The sequence below is a fragment of the Aedes aegypti genome, chromosome 3 (genome assembly GCF_002204515.2).
Source record: "Aedes aegypti strain LVP_AGWG chromosome 3, AaegL5.0 Primary Assembly, whole genome shotgun sequence".
Classification (NCBI taxonomy): domain Eukaryota; kingdom Metazoa; phylum Arthropoda; class Insecta; order Diptera; family Culicidae; genus Aedes; species Aedes aegypti.
This window is the reverse complement of record NC_035109.1, coordinates 121,378,416-121,404,096: the sequence shown is the minus strand read 5'-3', so window position 1 is coordinate 121,404,096 and position 25,681 is coordinate 121,378,416. Positions and strand designations below refer to the sequence as shown.

The window sequence follows — 25,681 nt, the reverse complement described above, 5'->3', positions numbered from 1 at the left end:
ATCGTTGTTATGGTTTTTATAATTAATTTGACACTTTGATTCCCGGTACTCATGCTGTCAGTTCATGGCAAACTAGATGTTGGTAACACGAACAACAGCGACATTAGCATTCTTAGGTTAATGCTTCTACTTTAGTACCTTTGTCCATAACTTTTGAAGCCGAATATGAACAAATCATTTACTATTTAAGTTATTTAAAAATTTAAAAAGGAAATATTCATAACAAGCAATTTCGGGTCTTATCGAGAGAAATGTGGATTTTCAAGCAAATAGCGGTTCTTTAGATCAAAAATCAGCTGTTCTAACTGACGTTTTGAAAACTTGTACCAATCAATTAGTTGAACAAAAAGTTGTACCATTGAAAAATTCGAACAGCTGGTACAATTTAGATCTTTTACGTCTTAAACGCAAGAGGGACTGTACAAAAGAGTGCTTAGGAATAATAGTGAAAATAATTGGAAAAGGTACAAGATCGCGCGGAACAAATATTCGCAAAGTTTGAAACAAACACGTGGTGAATATATTCAGAGGAAAATTGATCAGCATCAAAACAACAGCAGAGAGTTATGGAAAATTTTGAAATCTTTGTTAAAGCCTAGTAAATCTAAATCGCGGTCCATAACCTTCAATGGCACATTAGAAGATTCTGAACAAGTAATAGTATGTTAATTTAATGAATTCTTTGTTGATAGTGTTTCATCAATCAACCGATCCATCGAGTTAGTTGATGAACCTGATGAAATAAAACAGCTGATAAACATTAATTGTAGATTAGAAAGCTTTCACCCAATTACGATGGAATAATTAAAAAATATTTGCTTTTCTATGGGAAAGACGGCTAGCGTAGATAACGTAAATTCAAAGATAATTCAAGATTGCTTTCATGTTATCGGACTCAGCTTGCTGGACCTAATAAATGAATCACTGCAAACTGGGCACGTGCCACAAGTTTGGAAGGAATCCTTAGTGATCCCTATTCAAAAGGTTGCTGGGACGATAAAAGCCGAGGATTTTCGTCCCATCAACATGTTGCACACATTAGAGAAAATTTTAGAACTTGTTATTAAAGGCCAGATTTTAACGTACTTAAATAGTAACAACTTGCTGATACCGGAACAATCGGGATATTGGGAAGGTCATTCCTGTGAAACCGCATTGAACTTGGTATTGGTCAAGTGGAAAGAACATATGGTGCGAAAAGATACGATTATTGCTGTTTTTTTTTTGGATCTGAAGCGCGCCTTTGAAACAATCTCTCGGCCCTTATTGTTAAAAACAATCAGGCGTTTTGGAATTTCGTGTCCTGTATATAAATGGTTTGAAAACTATTTATCTGAGAATAACCTTGGTGTGCCACAGGGAAGTGTATTAGGGCCTATTTTATTCATTCATTCATTCATGACATGCGACGAGTCTTACGATTTTGTGATATTAATTTGTTTGCTGATGATACCGTGATATTCATTGCAGCTAAAAACATAGAATATTTATTTATTTATTTATTTATTTATTTATTTATTTATTTATTTATTTATTCAAACTACAGTAGCACAAATAATCATCTAATGATTTTCAAAGTATATGCCTGTATTTTAATCTAAGTAACCTCTAATACCAATGTAATATTAAACAGAATTCAAGTAAATTTTAGTTTTTCGTCTAAATGAAAAGAATCCTAATTCAGTTCTGTGGAGGATAATTCAAAATTTTGTAAGTTTGAATGCACATTCTGAACTTTAGATGAGTTGTGAATTCACATCCAAGTATTGCCTTCCTAAAGTGTGATATATGATCGTATTTTTTCAGGTTGTATGCATATCTGGTGACCGCATTAAAAACTAGATTTAGTTTATTTAAATTTTTCTTAGATACAAGACCAAATAGAACATCACCATAGTCGAACAAGGGCACTAAAAGTGATCTCGCAAGATGAACTCTTATATGCAATGGAGTGCAATGTCTCAAAATAACTAGAGAGTGCAAAGCATCATAAACTTTTTTACACAAGGAATTAACTTGTGCGTTCCAGTTTAAATTACAATCCATAAGAAGACCCAGGTTTTTTACCACATCTGTATAGTTAATCAAATTATCATTAACTCTAATCAGTGGAATATCTGTTAGAACTGTTCGCTTGGTGCGGAAAATTATAGTTTGCGTCTTTTTTGCATTTAGTTGTAATCCGTTTTGCTCACACCATATCAAGATGCGACGTATATCCATGTTAATGAGGTTTACAATGTCAGAAATATTTTTATGATTTCCTGAAATGTATAATTGACAATCGTCTGCATACAAATGAAATTTACAGTAGGATAGTACAGAAGGCAAATCGTTTATATACATTGAAAAAAGTATCGGACCAAGAATTGACCCTTGAGGGACTCCACTTTCTACATTAATCGTTTCAGATTGTTGGAAGTTAAATTCAACATACTGGACACGATTCTGTAAGTAGGACCTTAATAGATTAATGGAAAGATTATCTATCAGGAAAATATATTTCAGCTTTTTGCATAATAGTCGATGATCTATGGTGTCAAATGCCTTACTAAAATCCAGAAGGGCCATTATGGTAATCATTTTTTTGTCAAGAGCTTCTTTAATGTCATTTTCAATTTTTATCAAGGCAGTCACAGTACTGCATGTTTTCCTATAACCTGATTGCAAAGGACATAACAGATTTTCCTGGCTTAAGTACTCGTTGAGCTGGTTCGTAAGAATCGATTCAAAAACTTTAGAGAGAGCAGGAAGAATGCATTTACTGATACAGGATTTTCAATCTTACCAATTGGTATGACTTTAGCCACTTTCCAGTCAATAGGAAACTCACAAGTGATAATGCAAAAGTTGAAAATATCTGTAATGTAAGGTAATGTAACGCAGAGGGACATCTTCAGAATTTTTAACGGAATGTTATCAACACCAATAGCATCACATGAAGCGGAAATGAACTCCTTAAGGACTTCATCATTGTTTACGCATCGGAAGGAAAAGTTTGGTTCGAGTTCAGAAGAATTGTTATTCGGATTGAACGAGATAGGAACATTATGGGATACGAAAAATGTGTTCAATGAATCGGCACATACATCACCACTTCCAATAGTAGTGTTTGTTTGTTTCAACCCCAGTCGTTTGATATTTTTCCAAAGCTGTTTCGCGGGAAGATCAGCACTAAGCTTTGAGGCGAAAAATTCTTTTTTGGTGCGTTCAACTTCACGATTGGTAAGATTGCGAAGGCGTGTGAAATTTTTCCATTTTTGAGAATCTCTTTCATCCCGCTTCCAGCATTCATATGCGTCTGATCGATTTTTGAATAGTCGGCTTATGTTACCATTGATCCAAGGACTAGTCGGATTCGTAACTAATTTTCTTCTAAGAGGAGCGTGCGAATTAAGAATTGAAACAAATAGTTTGGTAAAACAACGGAGTTTTTCATTGACGTTGGTGCAATTATACACTTGTTCAAATGAAACACCACGGAGATCTGATATGAACAAATCAGTATCTATTTTGTGGTATTCTCGTGTATAATAAACTTCCGATTTTGCTTTTGAACTTTTGAATTTATAATCAAGACAGATAAAATCGTGGTCACTGATTCCCCCTGCCGATGATTGATAAACATTATTCACGTTGTGTGTGCAATTGCCGGAAAAAAGATCAATAGTCGATGAAGAATCAGATTTGTGACATGTAGGGTAAGTCGGGAGCAACTTAAAAGACAAAGCATTCAAATTTTCAAAGAAATTCAAAGTTTTAGATGTTTTGATCGCTTCCAGGTTTATGTTCAGATCTCCCATCAACATTACATTAGGCTCAATGGAGGAAATTTCAGACAGAAGCTTAAATACTATTTCCAACTTAGAGTCATTCACATCAGGAGGTTTGTAAACAACTCCACAAACCAAATGAACGTGCTTCAATTTTATGAATAAATAATCAATTTCACTATCATTTTCAGATTTGGCAATGACTGAGAATTTAACATTCTTTTTCAAATAGAACGCAACACCTCCACCTCTAGATTTTGTTTTGCTATTTCGATCAGATCTTGTCAGTGTGTAACCTTCAAGTTCCACTGATTTATTAGTGTGAGATGGTTTAAGCCAAGTTTCAACAATTGCCAAAACACTTAAATTTGAATTTCCTATCAATTCACGATAATTCTCAACATTACAAATCAGACTCCGAGCATTGTGAACCCCAATACTGATGAAATTTGTTGAATGCTTTCTGAGTAAACATTTCAAGCCCTGATAATCAAAGTAATGCAACTTGCTCTTTGATTGATAAATTGATTCAGGTAGAGAGGGAGCCAAAAGAGCAGCATTCAAGGAGGATTCAGACAGAACTGGTACATTGGTGTTAGAGTTACTTACATTTATCAAATTGAGACTACGCGGTTGGGAAAACTCCCGTTTTTTGGCTGAAATTCACGAACTTCAACGCCTTCAGGCCAATAAAATGGATCACTGATTACTGATACAAGATCTTCTGAAACCGACAATTTAAACGATACGAACGTAAGTTCATTAACATTTCTGTTCCGCGGCACAAGTTTAACACAATTAAGAGTGGAATTATCAACGTTCATAGTTTCGCGTAAATATTCGATAACATCTTCTTCAGTCTGTTCAATATCGAATGGAGTTACATAAAACGATTTCATCGTAACATCACTCGTCGGTTGGCGCTGGCGCAGAGTTCGGTTTCGGTTTACAACTTTTAAACGACAATCCTGTACGGCATCCTGAACGATGACGTTTTTCGATGTCGATGCGACACTGTGCGTGGCGGTGGCATGCGTCATATTGTTGTTGGAGATCGAGTTGCTATTGGTAGCGGTATCAACAGCAGCAGGGGGTCTTGACACAATACTGGCATAACTGGAGACAACGTTGGTATCAGCGGAGTTAGTCGTCGCAGCGGTGGTGACATGACAGGGAGTGGCAGAAGCAGCAGCACCGGCAACAACAGCAGCAGCAACAGCAGAAACGGTGGTGGTAGCGGTGGTAGCAATTGTGGAGTTGATACCACTTTGATGATCGTTGCAGTCGTCATCATTATCCAAAGAAGCATCAAGTCCTTCGTTTGCATCGACAATGGTATTATTGGCAACATTTGATGGGAGCGAAAGGTCGAGATTGAAACGATCGATGGTTTTGTGAAAATCTGTTGGATCGTAGGTGGTAGGCCCAGACATTCCAGATTGTTGCAGTCTTGATGAAAAGTTTGATTCGCGACTGATTGATGTGGACATTGTGAGCAAGCTGTTGAGCACCTTCAGGTTTTCTCCATATTGACCCACTCTAAGATCCATTGAGCCGAGTCGTAAAAGGAGATCACGCAATGTTTTCATAATGATTGCCTCTTGGTCCATGATGCTGGGGTTGAAATTTACTCGGCAGTTTTCACAAAATCAAAGCAAACCGACATTGGCAGTCCATGACTTAAAGTTTGTCGCGTTTAAGCCGACACAACCGGGGTGAAAAACTCATCCGCACGACCCACTGCACAAAACACTTCTATCGGACCTCACAAAATTCCTAGCGCAAGCCTTACATGCATCCATGATTCCTAAATTTCTAACACTAGAAGAAAACAATTAGGAAAATGGACTTCCCCTAAGCAGTGCGATTTAAGTAATATTCTGAAAACGATATAAAAACAAAGACACTATAAAGCAGTGTTCAAGCAGGCACAGCGTGTTCCCAAAGCAAACCAAGCGTCTCGTACATCTGCCAAAACCGCAGTTGAACCAGATCATGCGCGTCAATGAAGATGTTTTGATTTTTGAGACTATCAAACGCACCCAGACATACTCCTCTATCCAACTAGACGGAACCGCTCAGCAGCGTGCAAACGTACCCCAAATGTGTTCTCACCAAAGCCGATATCGAACCAGAGCGTGCGCCTCGATTAAAGTGTTTCGGCTTTTGAGACCACCGAATGCACCCAGATACGCTACTCTATCTAACAGAGCAGCACCACTCCTGAAGAAGCGTGTGAAAACAAAACAAACGGTGGAATCAGTACTAAACAACTGAGTGACTGAATCACTGACGTTGTGAATGTGTTGATATAACGCATCCAATGTTATCACAATCGACTGAGACGGTACAATCTTTTGTTTCCTAATTGGATCCTCCAGCGAATTACAGAAAATAGAAATCACTTTTGCACTCCGGTAAGTGCCGGAACAGCTTGACCTTCAGTCGTATTCTATTTAGCAGGTAATACTTCAAAGTTAACCACGTTCGGTTCAATTACTAGATTGGAAATAGCACGAAAAATCGTCGATAATTTAACACCTCGGAAAACGTTGCTTGTGAACTCGGTTGTTGGTGTTGGTATGCCGTTTCATACTTGAATGCAGATTTACGTTCTCTGAGTAGATGGTTGAAATACAAACAATTGAAATTGAATATAAGTAAGACTACATTCATGGTTATTTCGCGGAATCGAGTAAATGATAATGTCTCTGTGAAAATTGATGAAGAGACAATCGACCGCGTACGCGATATTAAATATCTTGGCGTGATTATTGATGACAAGTTAAAGTTTGACTCTCATATTGACAATGTTATCAAGAAAATAGCCAAAAAGTATGGAGTTCTCTGTCGCTTGAAAAACGATTTAAATATTGCAAGTAAAATACAGTTGTATAAATCAATCATCTCTCCTCATCTAGACTTCTGCCCTTCCATCTTGTTTCTAGCAAATGAAACTCAAATATCGAGATTGCAACGTTTGCAGAATAAAACAATGCGTTTGATTTTAAGATGTAACCGGTTCACTTCCTCCTCTTTTTTATTAGATGCCCTACAATGGTTATCAGTGAAGCAAAGAATTGTGTATTTGACAATGGTGATTATTTTTAAAGTAGTAAATGGATTGTTGCCTCGATTTTTGTGTGATAGAATTGAAAGAGGAAGTGATGTTCATAGATATAATACTAGAAACGCGGATGATATAAGAACACCGTACTTTTTAACCAGTGCTTCACAAAATTCTTTGTTTTTTAAAGGAATCAATGTCTTCAATTCGATGCCTATACACATCAAACGTGCAACAACACTAACACAGTTCAAAAGACTATGTATTTCACACTTCAAAGCTGCCTTTTGAACAGCTACTCTGATAAGTTTTTTTAGACTTAGACTAATTTTATATCTTGACGAAGTTGTCATTAACTGACATTTTGTATGGACTAAATTGTATTTGTGTTAATATTATTGGGGCACTAATAAACTATAATGTTCGCCTCGATGATGATGATGGATTTTTTATATTTTGACGTAGTTATAGTTTACTCTTTTTTGTGAAATCTACAGAGATTTGAGCCCCGCGCGCGGTACACAGGTATAAATGATAGTTTTTGAAATCAGCTTGCGGGGTTACCAAATCTGGCAATGTTTTGGATTTTGTTGAACTTTCATGATCATTAGTAATGCTTACAAATATTGATGGTTGAGACCAACAGTGTTTTTAAATTTGTTTATTTTTGCTGTAGAGTATGGAAACTTATAATGTTGTTTACACCTGTTATAATAATCAGACCGAATATTGCTTGTAAATCTGGTTAACATTGATCACAATTGATTATCTAAAAGATATATCGTCTAGCTCAAACCTCTGTAGGGGTATGTGGCGGGACCATCATTATCATCAAAAACAACTTGACCCACGAAATACTTCTAATACACAATTTCCTAAGCGAAGTTTGATTTCTTCATAGTATTACAGTCAACTATCCATAACTCGATGTTGAAGGGACCATCGAGTTAAGGAGGTATCGAATTATAGAACACAGAACTAATGCAAATGCATTCCGTTTCCAAATTGTGGGTCCTTAGCTGGCTACGTAATCCGTAAAAAAACTATTTCCGCAGACGTACCATGTTTAGCTAATTCATGGGGAACGTCATTGTCACATGTCACAAATGTTATAGATCAAAAAAAAAAAAAAGTTTAACATTTCAAACACTGTCACAGCACCAATACCACTAGGCCTTACTCTACATCTGTCTGTAATCATGTGCTTTGTTTTGGTTGAATAAATTATCATGTTTAATTCACTAGTCACTGTCCTTCTCAGCTCTCGACTGTTGGAGGATGCGTCAATCTTGTCTAAGAGTCAGAAATTAGTCCCAAATCTTTGGCTTTGGTAACGGACGGGAAGAAGGCAATTCTTATACAGTGGTGGAGGACTGTCCTGTGTCTTCCTGTTGGCACTAGCCTCTTTCATGGCCATGTGATCGATTCCAATGAGGTCGATATCGACCTCTAAGGAGAACATGGAAATAGCGCCGTATATCAGCGCACCGGATCAATCGCATTCTTGAATAAAATGTTTAACCTCCCGGTTGTCGTGCATTTGAATACCACCAGAATTACATCGCCGGTAATGTGAGCGAGGCTCTTCCACCTGTGTTGTAAAACATGCAAAAGCTTTTTTTTCTAAAACTACCGAAGAAGTTGACACCTCGCCGAACACTTCAACTTGAACAGTTTCGCCGGAAAGCCATGTCCAGACGTCATGACATGCGTACGCTGCCTTCAAGAATTCGTCCAAGGTCATACGCAGGGTTTTGTTCGTTCCGTTGTTGACGCTGGAAAGCCTAGTGTTCGGCTGACGAAGGGCAGCAATTTGTTAAACAGGATGCGAGATACAATTTGTACATCGAATTCAGCAGGGCAATATCTGCAACTAGGAGTAGGGAAAGTGTACCAGTTATGGCCATAGTGGTTCCCTATTTGGCCATATGTGACATTTTGATAACTTTCACATTTCAAGTTTGTTTGAATGCTTTAACATCAAGATATATCTTGAATCTAACTATTACAACACACAAAGATTTTCAAAATTTGAGAACATTCAAGTAATCACGTATGGCGAAATAGGGAACCACTATGTCCATAACTGGTACACTTACCCTAGTATGTGTCCTACAATCAGGTGTATGAGACTGTCTTTTTAATTGGTGGGCATTTCATTGCTTTCATATACATACCTTCAGAATTATTCAATGGATCAATTTAACAATTGCTGAAATTGAAACCCTTTCTGCTGAAATTCAAACCCTTTAGGTCATTTCACATAGTGGGTACGATATGAGTATACCCCATAAGGCAAAAATACGTTAGGCATAAGGATGTTAGGCATAATGGACGTAGGCAGAATGGACATTTGGCAAAAAATCACTTGCATGTGTACCATTTGAAACTCATCTTATATCGAAAATTGCTTGGGTCCATTTACAACTTCCATTACGCTGATAGGGGTGGGTGGGTGTCCTTAACGTGTAACAGCTCATAAAAAATAATGTAAAATTCATACAAAAAGCGTTACGAGGGGTTGGTTTGAATGGTTGATCATAAATGACTATTTTCAGTGTTATGCATTTTGACAATGAATCCATTATCGCAAAATATGGAAGAAGATTGTTGTCATGGTCATTGTTATCATTCTGAAATCCAGCTCAATCCATTTTTGTAAGTATTCATTAATATTTGCGATGTGCAATCGCAAATGACACATTCCAGCGTAACGCGACACCACGGGGAACCGACTTTCATTATCAAATTAGGCATGTTCTCGGAAATATGCCTTGTGACCATGTGTTAAAACAGGTTTTATATCATGCATATTAAATGTACTTGATGTTGTGACATTCATTTTGAAACATAACACTGCATATATGGTAATTAAAAGCAGTTGTATTTCGTAACGCGACACCATCGCTGAAATGCACTTTTTTAAACGTCACTCTATAATCGCCCATATCTGCTCTGCTATAATTTTTACAATCCGGGTTTGTTCTAGGCAATCCTTCTATGTATTGATAAGAATCAGAGTGTGACTTCAAACTGGATGGAAATATTGAATAATTGCAGAAATCATTGATTTCATTTTATGAGCGCCGCGTTACGTTTATCTTTCAACAGGGTTCTGCAAATGGTGTCGCGTTACGCAAAAAGCATTTTTTATTTTTATTGATAAAATCGGTAATGTTGCTTTCGGGTTTCAGAAAAAATGTATATCTAGTATTGTTATTTGTTTAATACATTCGAAATTCTGCCTCAAAGTGGGGTAATTTGATCCAACACTGGTTAAAATTATTTTAATGTTTCTGTGAAACCTTTTGAGAATGTCGTGCTTTGTAAAAGCGTAGATGGCACTTGTGGTCATCATATAAATTGGACTAAATTCTTTGCAATAATGTTAAGATATTTCTGTGATTTTTTAAGAATGTTTCCGGTACAGTGCTTTCGGATGGCGACGCGAATAATCTTGAGCTTTGATACATGTTAGAATGATTGAATTTGATTGTAAAATAAAATTATGTAAACCTTTAAATGATGATCTTTTAAAAGTATGCTTTCGGCAAAGTCGACAAGCAGACATTTATGATTGTCGGAACTATCCGAAACTCAATAACACAGTGGAGTTAATGGATCTGATAAATGGGTAAAATTATTAAAAAGATTCAATAAATTATTTTGAGAACATTGTTTCAGAAATTTGTAGACGACCATAAAAGCTTCCCAATGATGGGACGAAAAATATGTAGAGCTGCTGTACAGTGGGGTAATTGCACTTTTTTTTTTTGGGTTAAATTTTTTAACCGTTCCTTTGATCTCTTTTGAAGATGATGAGAATATCCGATGTACATTCGATTTTTATAATCTGCTGGTTCAGACATACCGTGTGCAAGTGTTTATGATTTACTAATGGTGGTCTGAAGGATACAGAATTTTGTGGCACAGGGGTGTAATTGAACCAGATATTGGGCCAATAAAATTTCAACGTAGCCATGTAGTATTTTGAGGATCATGTTTTAGCAAAATTGTTAAGGACGTTTATGGTCTCAAAATAGTGATCTGAATATAATGGAATTCTACCGCACAGAAGAGTTATTAAATCAGATTATTAGGCGAAACTGTGAATACATTTCAACTCATAAAATTCAGTTCATCAATTATTCAACCGATTGTTTGAGCTTTCTTCTTCTTCTTTCTGGCGTTACGTCCCCACTGGGACAGAGCCTGCTTCTCAGCTTAGTGTTTTTTTATGAGCACTTCCACAGTTATTAACTGAGAGCTTTCTATGCCAATGACCATTTTTGCATGTGTATATCGTGTGGCAGGTACGAAGATACTCTATGCCCTGGGAAGTCGAGAAAATTTCCAACCTGAAAAGATCGTCGACCAGTGGGATTCGAACCCACGACCCTCAGCTTGGTCTTACTGAATAGCTGCGCGATTACCGCTACGGCTATCTGGGCCCTCTGTTTGAGCTTTCATTGAAAGGAAATACTTGTACCAGATTTAAGCGTGGGCGCAATTCTTCTGAAACCTTCCACGTTTTAGTGAGAGGTAGATAGGGTAGGTGTACCAGTTATGGACATAGTGAGTCCCTATTCCGCCATACGTGATTACTTTAATGTCTTAAAATTTTGAAAATGTTTGTGTGTTGTAGTAGTTAGATTTAACATATATCTTGATGTAAAAACATTCAAAAAGATTTAAAATGTGATAGTTATTAAAATTTTACATATGGCCAAATAGGGAACTACTATGGCCATAACTGGTACACTTTCCCTATGTTTCTTTTTTTCTTTTTTGCACAAAGCTCTGGTTTTAGGTCTGGTTTTAAGAATGGTTGGTTAATATTCATAAAAATTATCAATTTATAAAATCATCCAATCAGGGCTGCCATGGGCCACTACAACTCCCTTTGTAAAATTCACAAAACTGGTCGTAAAAATCATCCTAGAGCACTGCGCGTCTTTTTAACACGTAAAAAATCATAATTATAGAACATATAAAATTTGTAATACACGTATAATTGGAGTCATTTCTTAGCCGAGTGGTTAGAGTCCACGGCTTCAAAGCAAACTCATGTCTGGGTTCGATTCCCGGTCGGTCCAGGATCTTTTCGTAAAGCAAATTTACTTGACTTCCCTGTGCATAGAGTATCTTCGTACCTGCCACACGATATACGAATGTGAAAATTACAACTTTGACAAAAAAAGATCTCAGTTAACAACTGTGGAAGTATCATAAGAACACTAAACTGAGAAGCAGGCTCTGTCCCAGTGAGGACGTAACGCCAGGAAGAAGAAGAAGTATAATTTGTATTGAAATTAAACACCACCTTTACTGCCCATAACTGCATATTTGTAACATTCGACAAAAGTAGGCATTGAGTAAATGGGATACCAAGTTTATATTTTACTGCAGTATAGTAGGAAACTAAAATTTCAAAAAATCATTAAGAATTCAAAAGAGCTTATTTGAGGCTGAAATCTTGTACAACTCATACCGCATATTTGGTGAATAGACAGAAAATAATTCTGATAGAAATTTCGTTACTACTACATTATGAGGCTCATGTATAATCTCAATGTGACTGTTATGCGGTTACATTTGCCAGTGTGACAAAACAACTTGGTATTTTTTTCGAATTTTCTAGAAAAAACTCACAGATTTTAGTAAGTTGATCGAAAGTATTTATCATTTGATGACTCTCCCCGGTATTAACTCCAATTTGTCAAAAATGTCGAATGTGACTGTTATGCAGTTATGGGCAGTTTATCACCGAAGTTTATTGCAAAATTAATCAAATTAATTATTATACAACGTAAAGGATGATTGTCAACATAGATAAATGTCATGAAGAAAGATTTGAAAAAAAAAACTACGTGTCTAAGTTGATTTTTACGAGATGACTATATTTTACGGTTGCTGCAGATCCTCTCAAGAGCTTTATAATGGCCACCTATATCCAAGAACAATCTCTCCGTTATGTTTAGTAATTGATTTCTGATATGTTTTGAATAAAAGCGCAGTGATCCAGGATAATTTTCACGAAATGACCATGTTTACGGATGTTCCGGATCTTCCGTAGTTCCTTATTGTGACCACCTAGGTCCATGAACAATTCAAATAATCTATTGCGTTTTATAGTAAGGAGTTTTGGTGAGTTTGCAAAAAAAAAAACTGTCTTGGATTATTTTCATGAATTGACCATTTTTACGGATATTCCGGATTATCCGCTGGAGAACCACGTTGTTTACCATCGAAGCCAAGTATTCCAAAACATGTTAGAGACTATTCCTGCACTAAACGGCACCTGTCTGATAAGATTTGGGTCACTAGCCATTAAAAACCAGAGCTACTTGATCAGATTTGAGTGAAAAACAAGAGAAAACAGACATTCCCACATTTTACAAAAACGGGGAGGGTTTTAGTGGGGTGGCACCAACGCTGAAAGCTAGTATAACTATTTCCTTCTACTAAAAATAAAAAATTTCGGAAATCGGTTGTAGCATTGCTGAGAACGAGCATTTTGAAATTTGTAGTTTCATCCTGAATATTTACGGTGAAAATTAACGTAACGCGACACCAAAACTTTGCACCTAGTGTAACTTTTCGAAGAATGGTCCGATTTTTAATCTTTTTTTATGGAAACACGTATCTTGACGAGTAGGAAGAGAATCCAAAATATAAGAGTTTTATAAGAAGTATTTATTTTACAATGTCAAAAATAAGGCTATTTTCGTAACGCGACACCATAATAATGTGACTATTTGAAAAAATACGTTTTCAAAGAACCAATAATTTGTTTGAAAAAATAACAATGTCATCTGTTACCCTTCTAGTTAACGGATAAGACAATCATATTACACTTGATAAACTATGATACAGGGCTATTATGAAAAATTTGTTTAATGTCTCAATTTCTCACCAATAAATTATATAAACTTTATATAACTTTTCAGGTATGTTTTTCACTGTATTTTCAATCAAATTTATGTTTTTTATACAATTTAACATATTGTCTTTCATGTTCTGCAGAGCTTTGGAAACATTTCAGAGTTTGAATTTTTGATATCCTGGCGTAGATGTGCGTGGAATGTGTCAAATATTAAATTATTCGTTTACAGAGATGTTTATTTTAGTGCGCACATGATATTTTTATACAAAATTGCGTTAATTCTAAAGAAAGTGAATCTTCCACATAAATATCAATACCTATAATGCAAATGATTAACAATCAAGAGTCAAGTCAAGAATTCATGTTGTGACAGGTGACATGATCTTTAAAAAAAAATTAGAAGTGTGAAAACCATCTTCTTGGCGTTACATTCCCATTCTGAGTTTGCTCATCATTTTAATAAAGTGAGAACTTTGATTCTTTTGCAAACAATTTTCGATGATTTTCGATCAATTAATCAACATTAGCCGCATACTTAAATTATACCGAAAGCACTTTGAAAATATTTGAAATTCTTTGTGCTTGAAAAGCAAAATTTGATAAAGTATTTATTTTGAGATACAAAAGTCAAGTTCTAATTAAACATAGCACAGTAATCAGCATTTAGCATGGCGTGCATTCAGGTTCAAAATAATATTCCCGATTTCGTTGCATAGATCTCCTTCAACTTATCTGATACCCAAGTGCAGAGCAAGTCTAAACGACAATGTTTGGATCAAAATATTTACATCTGCAATTCTAACTATTTGAACACCAAGAATTCACAGAACAGCAATATGAATGAAAGAAGGTGTTTTAACAACCTTTTCCTCCAATCATTGCATTAACTGTATAAGTATAAAGACTAGCCTACGATTAAAAGAAAGGAGAATGTATTATGAAAATATTAACGGCAATAATGACATTAATTATTGAATAAGTATGTCTCGAAAGAACAGCTAATTTATAAAAGAAGAAAAATGTTCTGATTGATACAATAATGTTGTCGATAGTATAACTATAAAGAACAGTCTTCAATTGAAAGAAGGACTAAAAACTGATAAAAAATTTGCCGGTTATATGTGTACTGTACAACTAAACTCAAAAGATAAGCAGCAAGACATGTACAGCGTAGTTCTTATTCTTGGCAGTACGCTCCCAATACAAATTTTTAGCTTAGTGTTCTAAAAGCACTTCAACCGTTATCAATCAACAGTTTGTTTTGCCAAAGTATACATTTTGCATTCTTATTTAGCACGATTATACTACATGGCCAAGGAAGTGAAGAAAACAAAACAATCCTGGATCGACTAGGAAACGGAATGAGATACGTTCAGCATGGCTGATGAATTCACTTTACAGCATTGGTATGCTGATCATTCAAGTTTTGTCCTAGAAATTGAGCTCGAAGGATGCACAACCATGAGATGACTGCAAGGCAACCACTTTTAATAGGACACACTTTTGGTCTTTTGAAGTCCTTCACGATTATGAAAAAGTCAGCTCACTTTTTACATGAATGATTCCAATTTCCGTATCGGAAATTATGCCAATCGTATTTATGCTTATCGTACTTATGCCTAGCGTCGTACATTGGTCCAGTTTTGAAAAATCATGGCAGAAATAGCGTATTCTCAATATTTCACTATTTTCAGCCATTAGAAGTGTTTTGGAACATGATTTAGGGTTCAAGACTCTATTTTGGGCATAGTTACAATTTTTTGGTTGTCGTAGGACGAAATTCTAACAAAAATGCTGTTTTTCATACGTTTTTTGGCTCTCAACTTTTTCAAACAACTATCGTTTAGGCAAACTTAGGCACGAATCTTCTTCAATCGATTTCTTAGTCTCAAACGCGCGTTTGAGCAAGATATCTTCGCGGGGAGTGGCGGGGAGCGAACGGTATAAAAAAGCTCTTTTTTAAATATTTGAAGTACTTACAACAATAAGTATTAATTTAATAAGGTTAACTACACTTATAATATACATTTGCATCCGAAGATGTTGAATCTATTTGAGAATGAGTTATCGATCAGAAAAATATATGCCGTAACCCAAATTTTGCACGGGTTTTGGTGAAAACTGATTAGTTGAGTTTGGAAGCAATAATTAACGTTTTTGGACATGTACAACTATTTAACGTCTGAACATGCAGAAAAACATATTTATTTTTAAGGTGAAGATAAATCGAAGCCAAACCTCAAATTTTCAAGAGCACGAATCTGGAGAACCGAACACCCCTTTGAGCTGAAAACTTAATCGATTGGTCACACCCAGCTAGTGACCAATCGATTAAGTTTTCAGTTTAAACTGATGTTTGGTTCTCCAGATTCGTGCTCTTGAAAATTTGAGGTTTGGCTTCGATTCATCTTCACCTTAACTTCTCGTACGTATTCTCAATTATCTGATATAGTAGATGAATGTTTGACTTTGTTTTTCAACTAAAAACTAAGATAGGAAACCCTGAATCGAAACAGTTGGTACGGTTGTCCCCGTTTCTTCTTTCTTAAAATTGAATTTTTTTTGCCTATCAGTTTATTCATGCGTGAATAACCTAATCGTCATGATTTTTTCAATTGTCTTCAACACCAAAGTCTGCACAGTGGGCCTGGCCATTTTAATATTTGTATCATATCGCTGATATTCTGCAAATATTAATACTGACAAGAAAATATCTGAATAAATTTAGGTATTTCCAGGATGCTTTTCAATATTGGCTGTGCAAGCGCTTAGATTAGATTAGATTAGATTAAAAACTAAGATAGGAAATGGGGTTTTTGCCGGCTATTTGAAAATCTATAACTAACATACGGCTACTGCCTACATTCTTCACTTGTGTCACTATTTGGCACCTCGCATCAAATCCGCCGTTTAGTCTTTAGATTTTACTTCTATCTTTATTAACTAGATTCTTAGCACTGTACTAGTTCATCTCAGATTCAACGGCTTCACTTCCCTTCCGAAGGAATCCGTGCCATTATGATAACAGATTCGTGCACAGAATCCTGCATTCATTACTACTCACTCTAGAAACCTTCATTCTTCCCAGCTGCTCATATACACTGAAAATAAATTTTCGTATTTTTCTAACACAGTAATTTCCGATTGTATCACACAAAAACAATTGGCGTTATGTACCAAAGCGTAATAAAATGAAAATGAAATGAAATTTTTTCGCTATAGTATTAACATCAAAATTTGATATTTATGAAAAAAAACCTGAAGGTCGTAGACGCAAAAGTTAATTTGGGCAAATTATGAGATATGAAATTGTGAAAAATAATAGAATCATTATGGTGGGCTTCGATCCCACGACTCCCAATACGCTAGACTGGGCGTTTTAACCAATTGTTGAAGGGATCGAAGCCCACCAGAATGATTCTATTATTTTTCACAATTTTACGTCTCAATCTGTCCAAATTGACTTTTGTGTCAACGACCTTCAGGTTTTTTTTTTAAACACCGTCGGTTGGTTTAAGCCGTAATAGACATGACAACCCTAGTTGCGTTGATATATGATGTGTTTAGGGTTATTTTCCAATGACAAATGTATGACCTTCATAAAACTATTGTGGCGTGATAAAATCGAACAGAAAACCGTGCTAAAATCGAGAGTGATATAAGATGCGATATTGGGTTTGTAGCCTTGAGGTTATGCTTTCGCTTCATAAGCGGAAGGTCATGGGTTCGATTCCCAGCCCCTCCACAAAAAACCCGTCCAGCCACCAGAAGACGCCTCACGGAGGACCATGCTTTAGAGAGCACATCCATCCTCCGTCAGTATCAGATGGTGACTGAGACAAACTGACCCTCTTCACAGGCAGCAAGCCTCATTAACACCAGAGCTCTCTCCTGCCTGCTCGGTGAGAGAGTAAAAGAGTAGGAGAGAGTGTAGATGTAAATATAGATATAGACGCTAGTTCTAGAACCTTACTTTCGTAAGGGAAACTTCTATCTAGGTAAATTTGGGGACCCAGTTTTCGATGCTTTCAGTAAAAAAGAAATGGCGGACTTGCGTGTTGAAGTTGAAAAATAAAAAACATACCGAAAATATCCTCCACCGTTGGGATTCGAATGCACGATCCTCAGCTTGGTCTTACTGAATAGCTGCGCGTATACCGCTACGGCCCCATATTCGGAGATATATCGGTTAAAATATTTGCTGGTCATTACTTTACGGGTTCTGCCGAATCCTAATGTTGCAGGGATTTCCGCATAATCTTTTACTTTGAATTTTGAAGAAACACTCTCCGGACTGAGTCGATCCCACGTGTCTTAGCACGGTCACCAGCGCTACAGTATAATGTCAAACAGCGTTAGAGGGTATTTCTTGGTAAAATTCGCATAACTAAAATTTAAAACATTTAGGGTTTTGCTCCTGTTTGACATAAATTCAAACACAGTAAAATTCTACTTGATAAGCATCTGGTTTTATTCATCTTTATTTTTAACAATTTAAAACAGCGGTATTTCCGTTAACAAAATTACATTCAAGAAGTAAAGAACCCAAACAATCGCGTAGACCACCGCCAGAACCAAAACGGCCGGAATGACCAGCGCCACCAATAAAACATTGTCTACACTTTTTGATCCGGCGCCTGGTTTGCCCCATTGCTTCCCGAAAACCTTCGCCTGTCCACCGTCTGCGCTTCCGACAGGGGCGATGAAGTTGTTCCACAAATAGTTCCCGGCGTACTCGATCCACACTTTGGCAATTTTCAGCAGTTTCACAGTTTGCTTCAGCACCAGCTCGGTAAACACGAATCCAAACGCGACGGAAATGATCGTCACCAAGTTCCAGTAGAAATTACCGCACAGTTTGTTGACGCGAGAGTTCGTTGCTGCGCTTTTGATCGACGCCATCGATTCATTGGGTTCCGTGGGGACCAAGGTTACGTTCGGCGTTTCCGGTGACTTGGTGGATTCCGGCGAAGTCGGTGAAGCGGGTTTGTCCGATTGTATGAGGTGCATTAGCCGGTTTAGTTTGGGATTCCTTCGTGTCACATTACTGACTTCAGAGAACACTTCAGACCCAATCTCGGAACGACACTCGTCCAGATCGGAGTCCAATTCACCGCCATCTCCATCGGTCGGATGTCTGCGGGTCGAAGTTAGCCGAGTGGCAGCTGCCGAGCTTCTTCTGCTGAATATTTCCTCAAGTTCCGTGTTTCTCGGGCCACCGTTCAATGATCGATTATCGTCGGTACATTCCGGGGACGTTTGGGGTCGCAGCTTGGTGAAAATAAGCTTATTTGTGCGACAGCGATCGTACAAAGAATCCATGATGGATTTCCGGATGTTGGTGACAGGATAGATCAAATACTGTTGAAGGTTACTTGGATCAGAACGATTAAGCTAAGATTAGCTCCATCATTCAATCATCAGCAACCATCTAAAATAGAAAACCAGTTTTTTTTTCGTTCAAATTCAAAGAAATCCGCATTAAAATCTCTCATTACATTACAGATAGCAAAAGTAATGCAATAGACTGGCTTTACGTGTCAATGGTTTCCACTCCGTGATTGGACATTTTAACAGCTCTCATTTAATTGATCAATAAAGACGGCGTTCAAGTTCTTACAGTCAGTTGGGATGGGGAAGGAATGTTAGTGTGTGATTGTTGTTTATAGAGGCCGAGAATACCTCTGCATATCCACAATCACCACGGGAAAGTTGTTAATAACCCGAACAGAAGAAAATAACTACTGAATACCTGAGAGAGACTCGCGAAGAGGAAAAATATCAACGTCATATGCAGCCCAGATTCCCCTCTCACGAAACGTCAAATGCAGCCCACCGTTTTTATGGCTGAAAAAGTGAGAAGTATTGTGTTCAAAGTAAACTGTTATTAAGAACATCAGTCGGCGGAGCAGTTTTTTCCAAAGTTGCTGATAAATCTAAAAAGAAGATTAATTATTTCTAATGTCTGCTACGTTTGCTGGCATGCAATTTCACTCAAACGGCTATTTATGATTCGATGTGATGCAAACTCAATCATTTTTTGCTGAGAGGGCCATGTGAGGATTTGAACAGCATGCGCATAATTGGTATAAACACAAAATGGAATAAGAAAAAAACTCAGCAATCACAGAAAAAGAAGACCGTCTTCGCGAGTCTCGTCTCAGCTGAATACCAAATTGAGGTATTCCATACCAGATAATTTCCAATACTTACAACCTGAATGAGGTATGAATGAGCCCTGCATAAGAGGTAAAATACCTCAAATAATACCTTTTGCACATTCTACAAACACCAAACCGATAACTAGATCAGGTATTGCAATACCTAAATGATACATGATGGATTTTCATATAAAAGTGATTTGGTATGGTATGGTATGGATAAGTTATTGCGAGTTATTCTTTCCTCCTCGGGAAATGATGGAGGAAAAAGTTCTAGCAGTATCCTTTTGTAGGTGATTTGATCCATGAATAAGAAAGAAAATTTACGACTCTTACTGAAATACTTGTGTACTTTTGTCTCTTTGAAAATATATTGGTAGAAGTTTAAAAAAGTACGTCGACATTCATAATTCCGAACTATTAAATGGTTATATATACTGCCCACAACTGCATATTTGTAACATTCGACAAAATTAGGCATTGATTAAATGGAATGCCAAGTGTGCATTTTATGGCAGTATTTTTATCACTGTTGTTCAAAATACAACAGCGCGACGACTGAAGTGTTAAAATTCTTTAAACATTTCTTAGTCAAAAATATTTTCGAGAAAGTTTTGATGGAAGGCGAGATGTTGCTGTTGATTTTTGAGTTGATTAAAAAATAATTAATTGTAAAAAAAAATGCAGATAGATTTGCGGAGGACTTCTCTAAAAAATCATGAATAATATTTTTTCAATAGAGTTTTTTTTAATTGCTCATAAAATTCTTGTGGAATATTACGAGAAATCCTTACAGTAACACCTCGAAAAGTCATTTATTCCTTTTAGGAAGTCTGGATAACTTTTGCAGCGATCTTTCAAATAATCTTGTAGAGAAACTTCAGGAAGAACTTCAATAGCATAGTTCAAAAACCGCAAAATTAGACAAAATAACAAATAAATAAAATCAATACAAATCTGTTAATACTACGAAATTTGTGAAAATCGTGATTATTGTGACCGACATTACTTCTGTAAAACAAGTATTTACTAGCCCCCCTCCCCCCAGGCACTCTTCACAAAAAAAATCCTAGCTACGCCAATGCATGGCACACGCAAAACGCTTAAACGAAACTCACATGTAGATTTAGGTTTCTGTAAGGATTCTGGAAAAAAAATCTGAATAAAGGTTTCCAAAAAAAAAACACGATATTAAAAAAAAAATAAAAAAATATGAATGACACAACCATTCGTTCATTGTATTTTATTCTTATCATAGGAACTGCCGAAAAATTACGAAAAAAATCCAAGTTGATCGTCGAAGAATTTCGGAAGGATTTCCGAATGATTCCAAGGGTAGTAGGTCATTTGGCTTAAAGTCGTTCAGCATAAAACCGTTTGGCATAAAGGTCATTTGGCATTATATCGTTTTGCACAATAGTCGTTTGGCATAATGAGTCTGAAACCAGTTTTTTAAAGGTGACTTGTTTTGGAATTAATTGATACAAAACAAAATGATACTTCATTCAACGATCCCATGCTCTTGATTCTTCCTTTAATAAGGGGTGTATGTGACAGTTAGGTTTGTTTGGAGTTAAATGACCATTATGCCAAAAGGTCATTATGTCATACGACTATTATGACAAAAAGACCTTATGCCAAACAGTGTAAAATCGATTCCAAGAGAATTACTGAAGCATTTCCGCAGGATTCCCCTATAATTCCATAAGTATCTCGGAAGAATTTTCGAATGATTCAGGATGGACTTTGAGAGGATTCCGGAAGGATTTCCGAAGAATTAAGAAGGGTTCAGTAAGAGTTCTCGAAGGGTTTCCAAATGATGCCGAGAGAATTCCAAATGCATTTTCGTAGGATTTCTACAGGATTTCGTTAATATTATGGAAGGATTTTCTAATGATTTTGGAAAAATTACGAGAGGATTCCGGAAGGATTTCTTTGGGGCTCCAGAATGATTTTTGAAGGAATCCTGAAGGATTTCTGAAAGATTCCGAAAGAATTCAGAAACTATTCCAAAAAGATTCAAAAGGGATTTCTGAATGATTCTGGAAGGAGTCTTGAAAGATTTTTAAAGGATTCTGGAAGAATTTCGGAAGGATCCGTGCTCTCGGATTCTCGGAGGATTCTAGAAGCATTCAGAAAGCATTTTCAAAGCGTCGCGAAAGATTCTTGAAGAATTGAAAAAAAAAAAATCCGATGAATTCGCGATGGATTCCTGGATGATTCCGGATGTATACCGGAAGCATTCTTAAAGAATTTCTGAAAAATTACAAAAGCAATTATTACAAAAGGAATTATTCTCGAGGAATTCTCGAAGAATTTTAAAAAGATTCTGAAAAAAATATGAAAGATATCAAATCAATTCCGGAAACATTCCCAATAGATTTTGGAAGGATTCTTGAAATGTTTTTTTTAAGGATTCATGAACAATTTCCGAAGGATTCCTTAAGAATTCAGAAAATATTTTGGAAAGTCTTCCAAAGAATTCTTAAAAGTTTCTTGATTCTGGAAGGATTCTCTGAAGAATCCGGAAGTAATCCGGAAAGATTCCAGAAGGATTCTTGAAGAATTTCCGAAGGGTTTTCCGGAAAATTGTTGAAGGATTCCGAAAGGATCTCCGAAGGATCGCTAAAGATTTGTCAGGATTCCTCAAGGATCCCCTAAGGGCTCCGTATGTATCATTGAAGGCTTTCCGAAGTATTTAGGATGGACGCCGAAAGGATTATGAAAAGATTGCGAAAAAAAAGCTCCAGAATATTCGGGATAGATTTCCGAAAAAATTGGAAAGATTTTCAAAGAAGGTATGAAGGATGTCGAAAGGATTTCCGAAGGATTCCCGGAGGATTCTAGAACGGTTTTAGAATGATAGCGAAAGTACCCTCGAAGGATCTCGGTAGGATTCCCAAAGTATTCCGGTCGGGTTTCCGAAGGATCCCTGAAGATTTTCCTATGGATTTTGGATAAATTTCCGAATTATTTTTGGAAGATTTCAGATGAATTTCGAAGGGTTCTCGAAGGATTTTCGGAGGATTTCCGAATGGTTTCGGAAAGATTCTGAAAGAAGTTCATAATGATTCCAGAAAGATTCTCTGGGTATTTCCAAAGGTTCCCCGAAAGATTCTAGAAGAACTTATAGAAGGATTCCAAAGGGATTTCCGAAAGATCGCTGATGAATTGTTAGGCTTCTATAAGGATCCCCTAAGGGTTCCGTATGTATCATTGAAGGATTTCTGAAAGATTCCGGTAGAACTCTCGATGGACTCCTGAAGAATTATAGAAAAAGATTCAAAAAAAAAAAAAAAAAACTCCAGAGGATTCCGGATAGATTTTTGGAAGATTTTGGTAGCATTCCCGAAGAATTTTGGAAGTATTTCCAAAGGAGTTATGAAGGATTTCGAAAGGATTACCGAAGGAATTCCGGAGAGATTTTGGATGAATTTCCGAATCATTTTTTAAAGATTTCAGAAGAATTTTAGAGGATTCTCGAAGGATTTTCGGAGGTTTCCCGAATGGTTCCGGAAGGAATCTGGAAGAAGTTCATAAAAAGTCCTGGAGGATTATCTAAGAATTTCCGAATATTTCCCGGAAGGATATAGAAAAGATCCCAAAAAAAATGCAGAAGATTCTGGATAGATTTCCGAACGATATTGGAAGCATTCTCAAAAAAAAGTACGAAGGATTTCAAAAGGATTACCGATCGATTCCCTGATGATTTTCAAAGGATTTAAAAATGATAACGGATGTGGGATTTTTGAAAGATCGCTGAAGAATTGTCAGGATTCCTTAAGGATTCCCTAAGGGCTCCGTTTATATCATTGAAGTATTTCCGAAGGATTCTTGAAGAATACCGGAAGAATTCTCGATTGACTCTGGAAGGATTATGAAAAGATTCCAAAAAACTCCCGAAGATTTGTTTCGATTTGATTTGATCTGTAAAATACAGATTCCAATCCAAATAGGTCCTAAAGCCCTGTCTCGATTTCAGTACCAAATGCTTGGATATAGGCCAGAAACACACATTTACACAATTTTTAAATGTTTTTCTTTGGTTTAAGCCCATGAAAAAAAATATTTCCGGTTTTTGAATTTTTATTCCACCCCTTGGTTTAAATTCAAATGTGAGGTGTATTTTGTTTTCCGTTTCTCTTCCGAAATGTCAGATAAGAACAATCCCAGTGTTAAAAAGTTGAATCCCTGTGGCGTTTTTGTCGAATAAGTAAACGTCAAGCATGATCAAAAGTGTCGAGGTTCAAATTTGGACCCAACTTTTGAAATACAGTTTAAATATGATGAAGCCGTTATTTGAGCGAGAAAATTTGCCAAAGTAGTAGTAAGAGCAAGCTTTATCGTGTTATTCATTAAAAACAAGGTTTAATCAAAAGCTTTAGTACCCTGTTGGATTTGGAACCCATTTGATTTTAATTCTATTTGATTCAATTTCAATTCAAATTGATTTCGGTTCAACTTGGTTTTGATTCAGTAGGATTTCTTTTTAATGTTATTTAGAATACAGATTGATTCTAATTCAAATAAATATTTTTTTTTATTTAATTTAGATTCAATTAAATTAAATTTTACTTTAATCCGTTCAATTCGGTTGAATTTTGATTCATTTTGATTTTACTCAACTTGATTAATATTGAATTTTAGATTAAATTTATTCTAATTCAAATTGATCTTCTAAGTCCAGATCAAATTGAACAGAGATCAAATAAAATGATTTCTGTTCAATTTGATCTGGATTTCATCTGATTTAGATTTAATTTGATTTAGATTTAATTTGTTTTTGATTTAATTTGTTTTAGATTTAATTTTATTTCAATCTCATTTTATTTCTTTTCAATTTTATTTCGATTATGATTTTGTCTCAATTTAATTTTGATCAACAATGGATTTGTGTTTTAGTGTTTTTGGCAGACCATTAGAGTAAGGTTGGGCAAAAGTTCGACCTTAGTATAATCAATATGTCCAGTAAAACAATAGCAGTTAAAAATTTATAATTACCAACATAAACTATAAAAATATTATATAACATGGGTTTTATCGTTAAATGAAATAAATGCTTATGAAATTATCGTCATTCGTTAGCTGCCGAATAAAACAACACAAGAACAGCTTACAAAAACTCACCACTTTAAAAGGTCCAATTCTCCGCTCCAATGCCGATTTTTTCACAACAGCTACGCACCGATCACTTATGCACTATTGAACTTTTGATTTGTATATAAAGCACTCGAAAATACTTAATTTTTTTGCTTTAAATCACAAATTAAAATTAATGCACTTTGATTTCCTCGGCAATCACTTTTCATTACGGGAACAGGTTGCCAGAAAACCATATTCAATTGCGGTGTATTTTTTATTCACGATTTAAATTCACAGCAAAAAATCGAACATGACTAATTAATTTATTGGAATTAGGCAACAAAGCATGCATTGGTAACAATTGAGCCTTTTAATACTTTCTTATTTGAAGATTGTAGTGCATTATCTTCAATACACTGAGAAACATTTAAAATATACGTCTTTTAATAGTTGAACTATATTGGCAACACTCCTGTTGTTTTACAGGTAATCAAAGCATGATGTTTTTGTGTCAAGTCATAAGTTAATTGATTTGCAAAGGGCCTATTCTGATTTTCTCATACACTGAGAATAATAGGAACGCAAATAAATTTTACTGGCAAAGTTTTGATTTTGATCCGAATCCGAAAAAATCGTGGAACGCAATCGGTAATTTTTTATGTTACCATTCATTCTCTTGGTAATAACTTGATGATAGAGCGTTCAAGAGCAG

The 25,681-nt window shown here is 36.0% G+C and overlaps 1 protein-coding gene across 1 annotated transcript in view; it reads left to right on the top strand.

Annotated features, from left to right (window-relative positions):
* Positions 1–25,681, top strand: part of LOC5568836 (ras-related GTP-binding protein A) — a 39,896-nt gene that overhangs the window by 1,481 nt on the left and 12,734 nt on the right. The window lies entirely within an intron of this gene.